We start from the raw sequence: 7,882 nt of genomic DNA, 5'->3' as shown, positions 1-7,882 counted from the left end.
CTAAAAGAGCAAGAATCAAATCTTTATGTTTCATGTGGGAATTTCTGGCAGTTAACGTTCCTCTTTCTTTCCAAATGGCAGCATGAGCATGTAGCATGTGCAACCCATATTTAGAATCAGTAAAAATATTTAATTTCTTATCCTTCCCTAATTGCAAAGCTCTCATTAATGCAATTAGTTTGGCCTTCTGGGCCAACAGCTAACAGGGATCAAAGGCCTGTGGACGTGAATGAGCTTGGAAGTGGACCATCCCCAGCCCAGCCTTGTATTAGCCTACTCTTAATAAAATCCATTTACCTAATTAAATTTAATGCAACCTTTGAAAGTCCTGACCACATGCAAAATTCTTTTACCAATGTTCTTTTTCCGCACACCTTTTGCAACTTTCTGTAGCCCTATTATTTTGTCCTTTATTCTTTTCCTATTCAGAAATAACCAGCTTTAGGACAAAAATCACCATTTTTCCTTTAACAAAATATATTTCCATTCCTCATACTTTCTTTTTCTGAAAACACACATCCTACTTTCCTTAAGCAGCCATGAACTGGCTTTTACATTAGCATTCCCAGATTGGAGTATCCCATAACCCCTAGAAATATGTATCTACCCAAAGCACAATTTCTTTCTTTAATGTGGTACAAGGTATGTGTCTAATAAACCCAAACATCTTTAGTTTCCCTCTCAAAAGAAAACAAAAGTGGGAAAATTTAGACCTAGTTAGCAATTCATGTTCTAATATTTCATCTTTTTTTAAATGGCCTGGATACTCAATAGATGTCTGTCATTTACCTTTGTTTAGTTTCAAGTTACCAAAATTTGGAGGTACTCTTTTAGATGGACATTTCCAAAATATAATTATTCCTGTAGGGTTTACCGAAAAGCTCTTATCCCAGTTATATTTACTTAAAAGTGTGATCATATCAGGTTATTCTCCTCATTGACAGATTTTATAGCAGAAACAATATACACTTACTGACTTCCAGCAACCTGAGGTACAATAAAAGTATTATACTTAAAGTTGATGACTGTAAACACAGGTCTGTATTAATTAAACCCACAAGCTTAAGCTGCCTTCAGTACCAGATACTAATTATTATTGAATACTTCCCAGCTCACATGAACCTGAAGTGTATTCTGGTGAGTTTTCTTTTATATTTCTGAGAATGTATATAAGCGCGCAATTTCCTTTATGCCAATTAAATACAGCTCATTTATAAGCTAATTTTTACATAAAGGCAGAACCAGAGATCTCATCGTTTTCCCACTTGAATTTATAAAGGCCTTTTTTTCTTCCCCTCAGTCTGGGGGACTACACGTAGTTCCTGAGAGCCCAGGCAGAGTAGTTACGTTGCAAAGGTAGAGGAGGCAAATGCAAGCAAGCTCCTCTCTTTTTTTTTTTTTTTGCTCTTTAAAATCTCACTAAGTAACCCAAGGCTGGAGTCTCAGGGAACACGGGCTGTATTTGCATTTCAAGTCTTAAGTGTTCCGCCACGCCCACGATGTTGGCAGAGACTTGCAGGAGCAGTTGGACAGACAGACAAAACTACATAAGGCAGAGTAGTTACGTTGCAAAAGCAGAGGAGGCAAAAGCAAACAAACTCCCCTCTTTTTTTTTTTTTTTTGCTCTTTAAAATCTCACTAAGTAACCCAAGGCTGGAGTCTCAGGGAACACGGGCTGTATTTGCATTTCAAGTCTTAAGTGTTCCGCCACGCCCACGATGTTGGCAGAGACTTGCAGGAGCAGTTGGACAGACAGACAAAACTACATAAAACAAAGATCCTTTTAAAAACATGCGCCAAGGGGAGAAACTTAAAGACACAGACAATCAGTCTTCAGGATGAAGGGGGTGGGAGTGTGGAGTGAGGACCAAGGGAGAGGACAGAAAAGACTGAAAAAGAGAAAGAGACAAAAAGAGAGATTGCTGTTTCAACCTGCCCCCTGTGGGTGTCTACTCAGACACCAACCTGCGCACTTCCAGAAAGGGCCAGTGAAGGAGGGCAGCGGTGGACAGAAGCCAGAAGCCAACCAGTTGTATGTCGTCTGCGGGACTCTGATCCACAGGTGTGACTCTCACCCATGCGTACACTTTGCACATCATCTGTGCGTTCCCAGCCCACACGTGGGACTCTCAGCCACGCCTACACCAGTATGTAGAAATCTGCCCCTTCAGCCCATTCCCAGTGGGACTTCTCTTAGTGGCAGGAAAATAAAGGTGGGAGTGCTGGGACGATCGGACTTCCAGCCACTACACGGTATGAGGTCTGAACCTCTATCACTCTCATAAACCCCCCATCAGGGAGAGCCCGCTGGACCGAGGTGTGCACAGTGTGGGGCGAGCCTCTCCCACCTCTGCTTGTCACCCGTCAAGGTGAGCTGCTGCCAGCCGGAGGGGGCATGGTCCCATAAGCTGAAAGGTGTGATGCTGTAGCCGCCCGACCTCCGCCCTCTTGGAAGAATAGGACCGAAGTAGGAGAGGACAGAGAGAGAGGAGATGTAGAGAGATTTCAGAAGAGGGAAAGGGACAAAAGGGGAAAGGGAAAGTGGTGGGGGAAAAAGGACAAAGGGGAGAGGAAAAGTGTTGCCTGAATGAGAGTACTGAGGCCCCCAGGGGACGGGAAGGCAGACTTACCAAATGCGGTTACGCTGAAACAAAGGTTCAGGGGGCCACTTGTCACCCACGGAGGAGCTGCGTTCCGTGGTCCCAGAGGTGCCCAGATCCTCTCCCGGGAAAGGGACCGTTGGCCCTTCGTGGTTGCCACAAAGTATGTTACCAACCAGGGTTCTTGGCCTTGTTAATAAATAGAAGTTGATCAGAGGCCAGACCAGAAATTCAGGCAAGGCTTTACTGGGGCTCCCGCTGCAGCAGGAGGGGAGCGGGAACAAGTAACAGGTTCCCTTGCCTGCCTGCTCCCCGAGAGTGGGGGAGAGCTGGTTCCTTACATGGGGTGAGGCTAGGGGTGTGTCCAGGGGTCGGGCTAGCTGGCTGGCTTAGGTGGTCTGCCCACCCCTTTGGAGGTGCTGTGTGCAGGGGGCATGCGCAGTGCCCTCCTTTTGCTCCCAAGCCCTTGCTTTTGCTCCTGGCTCTTCAGAAGTGACAGTTGGGCTTTTTGGTCTTTTTGTATCTTTTGTCCATAATTCGCCCCAGCTGCACATGCACGCAGTTATTTTTAGTCCCTTATAGTTTCTTTGTATTTTGTTGCTCAAGGAGACGTTTGCCCAGGTGCAAGCACTGCAGCAAAGGGTCCCAGGTCCCAGCCTGTCTCATTTTCACTTTGGCTTTGAAGGATAAGATTTCTTGTACAAGTCCTTTTGTGGACATAGCAGTTTTACTCCTGGAGAAGTAAAACCTAGGGCATGTGCATGTTTAACTTTATAAGAATTTATCCAATAGTTTTCCAAAGTGATTGCACTCCCACCAGCAATATAAGAAAAATCCAGTTGCTTCACACCCTCACCAATATTTCCTATTGTCAATTTTCTTAAATGTAGCCATCCTTGTGGGCATGAAGTATCTCATTTTGGTTTTACTTTGTATTTACCTGATAACTAATGCTGTAATATACCTTACTGAGTATTTAGTAGAGATTTTATGTCTCTTTTAAAAAAATAAGTGTCTGTTTAAGTGCTTTATTTGCTCAGGAGTTATTTATTTTCGATATGATTTCTTTATTAGATATTTGTCATATGCATATTCTTTTGGCTGGCAATAAATTCTTTAAGGTTTCATTGATTTTCAAAGGATATTTATGATAGATATGGAATTCTACATTAATATACTTTCTTTGACATTTTAAAGGTGATGTTTCACTGTCTTCTAGCTTGCACTTTTATGATGAGAAGTCAACTATCACTTTTATCATTGTTCTCCTGGAGGTGAAGTGGTTTTTCCTCTGAATTCTTTTAAGACTAACTCTTTATATCTTATTTTCAGAAACTTGAGTATGATGTGCCTAGATGAGGCTTTCTTTGCATTAATCAGAATTGAGCTTTATTACGTTTCTTGAATTTCTGAGTCGACATTTTTAATTAAATTTGGAAAAGTTCTGGCCTACATTTCTTCAAGTCTTCTTTTCCTTCCTCATTCAGTCTCTTCTCTGCTTCTGGGACAGCAGTTACAAATATGTTAGGTGGTGTGATATTATCTCACATGTCACTGAACCTCCCTTAGTTTTCTTCCATCTTTTCTTTTTATCTTTCCTTCAGTGTGAATAATTTCTATTGCCTGGTGGGTTTTCTTCTAATAGCTATGTTTTCTCTTGTTTATGGGTCACATTTTCCTGCTCTTTGTATGTCTCATAATTTTTTAATTTTATTGTGTATAAAATGGTAGTGGATATTGCTGTATTTGCTTTGTTCTCCTTATTTCATAAAAAAGTGCAAGTCTTTTTCTCTGTCTAGTGGTTAGGGTGAGGCTTTCTCTATGAGAGCAAAGCATTCTGGGGGCTGGGTCTGACCTTCACTTGGATTGAGCTCAGCGACTGGCCGTGCTAAACCCCTATAGCGCTATTGCCGCCTTTTCTCCAAGTCAGTATTTGAGCTGAGAGGCAACTGGGTATCAGAGATTTTTTTCTTTTGTTCGTCTCTGGATTCAATTCCTCACAATTCAGGAATTGTGAGAACGTGGAGGACTGTTGCTCTTTCCCTCTACTTCTGAGTCTGCCCCCCATTGCTCCTTTCCTGGCAAAATTCAGTGATTGCTTAGGGCAAGACAAGAGTTGGTCCACATTTGTCTTAACATTTGTCACTCTTCCAGATTCCCCCAAACCCCACCAGCCCAGCCTATTTCTTTTTATTCCTACAAAGTCTCTTTGTTTATGTGAGACTTACTCTACCACCATCCACGTGTTCTCAGACCTGAGAACTCTCAGGTTTGGAAGGAGCTGAGGCTCTCTCATCACTGCGAAGGGCTTGTTTCTGTCTAGAATTCAGTTTAACAAGGATTCTTTGCATCCTCTTCCTTGCTATCCTCATAGAAAAGTATTGTTTCTCTGTTGTCCTGGCTTTTCTTGTGATTACCGTGGGGCCACAGGTATTTCACATTCCACATCCTAACTGGAAGCAGAAGTTTGATAAACAGTATAAAGATTTTTAAAAGGTCAGATTGACCTTGAAATAGTGCCAAAACCACCAGAACTTCCTATGTGAAAACAACTCTTTCTTCTTATTAAAATTCTTGATAGAAAACTTACAAAACACAGGGAAATTAGAGTGAACTTGATACAATCCATAATCTTATCTTGCTAAGTCATTCATTTTTAATATTGTAGTAGGTTTATCTAATATAAAAACACACTCAGATACGTACAGCTACATGTTTATAAAAATTGGGATAATACTAATCTTACAGTTTTTGTTAGTATTATTTATTAAAATTTAGTTCAATTTAATTTGTTTTAATTTAACATTTTTAAGTACAAATATATGAAGTATTAAGAATGGAAACATGTGCAAGACCCAGCTCCTAATCTCCAGGATTCTGCCATCTGATGGGAGAGATAGAGATATGGATACAACAAAGTATATGACAGTATTTGTCTTTGTCTATCTCAAGGACATTTGACTAGACTTTGATGTCACATTAAGATTCCGTGAGTATGGGTGTGGGTGTTTTATTGTGTGTGCGTGTGTGTCTGTGAACACCTGTGTGGTGAGCAACTGCTCAGAAGAGGGATGAGACATTCCAGTTGGGGTGAGTGATGTAGAGGCAGAGACATTTAGGATATACTCAGGGAGCAGCACGCCATGTCCAGTATGGCTGGAGGAGAGAGTCTGTGAAGGGGCTGGTGAGAAAGTAGTAGATGAGGGCGGACAGGAAATCAAAGGCGGGTTGTGAGAGGGTGTGGAAGCCTGACCAACGATTACAGATTATTCCTTATAATAAAGACTTTGCATCCCTAGGGAGACATCTCAAGTTTTTAAGCCCAGGAATCATATAAATATGTCTGTAACCTAGAGATGTAGGTCTGTCTACAGTGTGGATGTCCAGGTCAAATGGGAAGAGACCAGACTGGAGGCAGGGAGGTTCGTACTCAGGCTGGTCCATTGGCTGAGGGTGAGGACAAGGAGGAACTGAACTAAGAGGTCATGGGGCATAAGGGTTAAGATGTACTCAGGAGCAGACTGCCTGGGCTTATATCCATACATTAGACTGTGACAGTGGGAGCCTCATGTAGCCTCTCTGTGCCTTGAGGATAATAAAAGGGTTGTTCCTTGTGAGATTGTTAGGATAAAGTGAATTAGTATTTTTAAAGTGCTTGGAACAGTGGCTGGCACTCAGTAAGAGTTATGCATTTGCTAAACAAAGTATAAGTGAATACAACTAAACAAATAAGGCAGTAGATATTAAAGAAGTCAGATATGAGGCAATTTCAGGAGAACTGACAGTGTTTGTTGATTTTGCAGATATGGCCATGCCTCTGAATTTTCTAGCTTCAAGTGTAGATTGTGACACCAGGACATGAGAAGGAAAGCAGAGTATCCCATGGTTTAGAGGAATGAAAATAAGTTCAGCTGAATGTACTATTTTAGATTTGTTTTTTTCTTTGTTTTTTGATCTTTCCTACAAGGCCAGGATTGAAGAGACTTGCTGTGAAAATAATTTACGTAACAAACCTACAGGGTTTGGGTGACCGCAAGCTTCTGTGAGCAGCACTGAGGTTTGGCTTAGTCTGAGTTAATAGACAAGTGATGTTTACCCTGGACTTGACCTGAGCTGGACTGCATTCTGAGGTACAGTGTTGGAAATTTTGGGCCCCACGTGAGGTCTGGCACTTACGCTCTGGAATGTAGCCAGAGAAAAGTGGCAGACAGTGAGAAAGCTATTTACAGTTGTGTATGTTGCATAGTTAAAAGTCCTGGGAGTATTTGGTCTATATGTCCCCATAACACTTAGCTTCTACCGCTTGTATAACATAACATACCTCACATTGTGGTGTAGTTAATTACATTTATATCTGCCACTTCCAGTGTATTATAATCCTGTTTTTCATTACTGAGCACCTACTATATGCTTGATATTGTCATGGGTAGTTCACAAAAATTATTGTATTCAATTCCTACAGCAAATTTATGTCGAAAGTATCATAAATAGTAAGTCACGGGATGGGTTTTCTCTGAGTATACAAATATAGGATAAACACACAATACACTAGAACTGAGATAGGAAAAATCATCTGAAAGAGGTAGGGGGTTATATGGGCCTTGTAATTAACACACTTAAAGAGATAGAATTTCAGTCGGAAGAAGGCTTGATTGTAGAGGTATAGGAAAAGAAATATTACAGAAGTGAGGAAGTCTTGAATTTTCTGGTCCCAGTGGCTCAGGCTCTCATTAGGGTAGAGAGGATGGAAAGTTGGCAGCATTAGCCTTCAACTGTTTCTTCTCCCACGTACATAATCACATTTGTGGTATAATGGGTGCATCCAGAGTCTTTGAATGGTCTGATGCCATTAAATATCCAGTTCTTTGTACTTCCTTTATTCTGTTTCCGCACTCAACACAGCATTCTCATCCCCATACACGTTTACCTACAAGGAAAAAGCACTAATCATATAGGTATTTTTGTCCTGCTTCATGGTAATTTTTCCTGAGAAATCAATAAAGTGGTTCTGATTAGGTTTTGGCTTTCCTTGCAGCTTGACTGCAGGAGAGCATTGCTGAGCAGATGGTCAGCACATATTTCTGGCCTGTGTGACAGGAGTTTCTCACTGTAAATCAGCAAGTTAGCATGCTGATGTCTGAGCCCATCTTGTATATGTTTCTGTGCTCATGAATCAGGCTGTCAGGGTCTGATTACCTCTTGATATGACAGGAGTTAGTCCCTGGGTCTTCCAAGCAGTAGGTCAGAACACACTGCTGGTTTCCTTTAGATCACATTGAGAT

This window comes from Physeter macrocephalus, chromosome 4, assembly GCF_002837175.3.
Source record: "Physeter macrocephalus isolate SW-GA chromosome 4, ASM283717v5, whole genome shotgun sequence".
Taxonomy (NCBI): domain Eukaryota; kingdom Metazoa; phylum Chordata; class Mammalia; order Artiodactyla; family Physeteridae; genus Physeter; species Physeter macrocephalus.
This window is presented reverse-complemented; position numbering follows the sequence as displayed.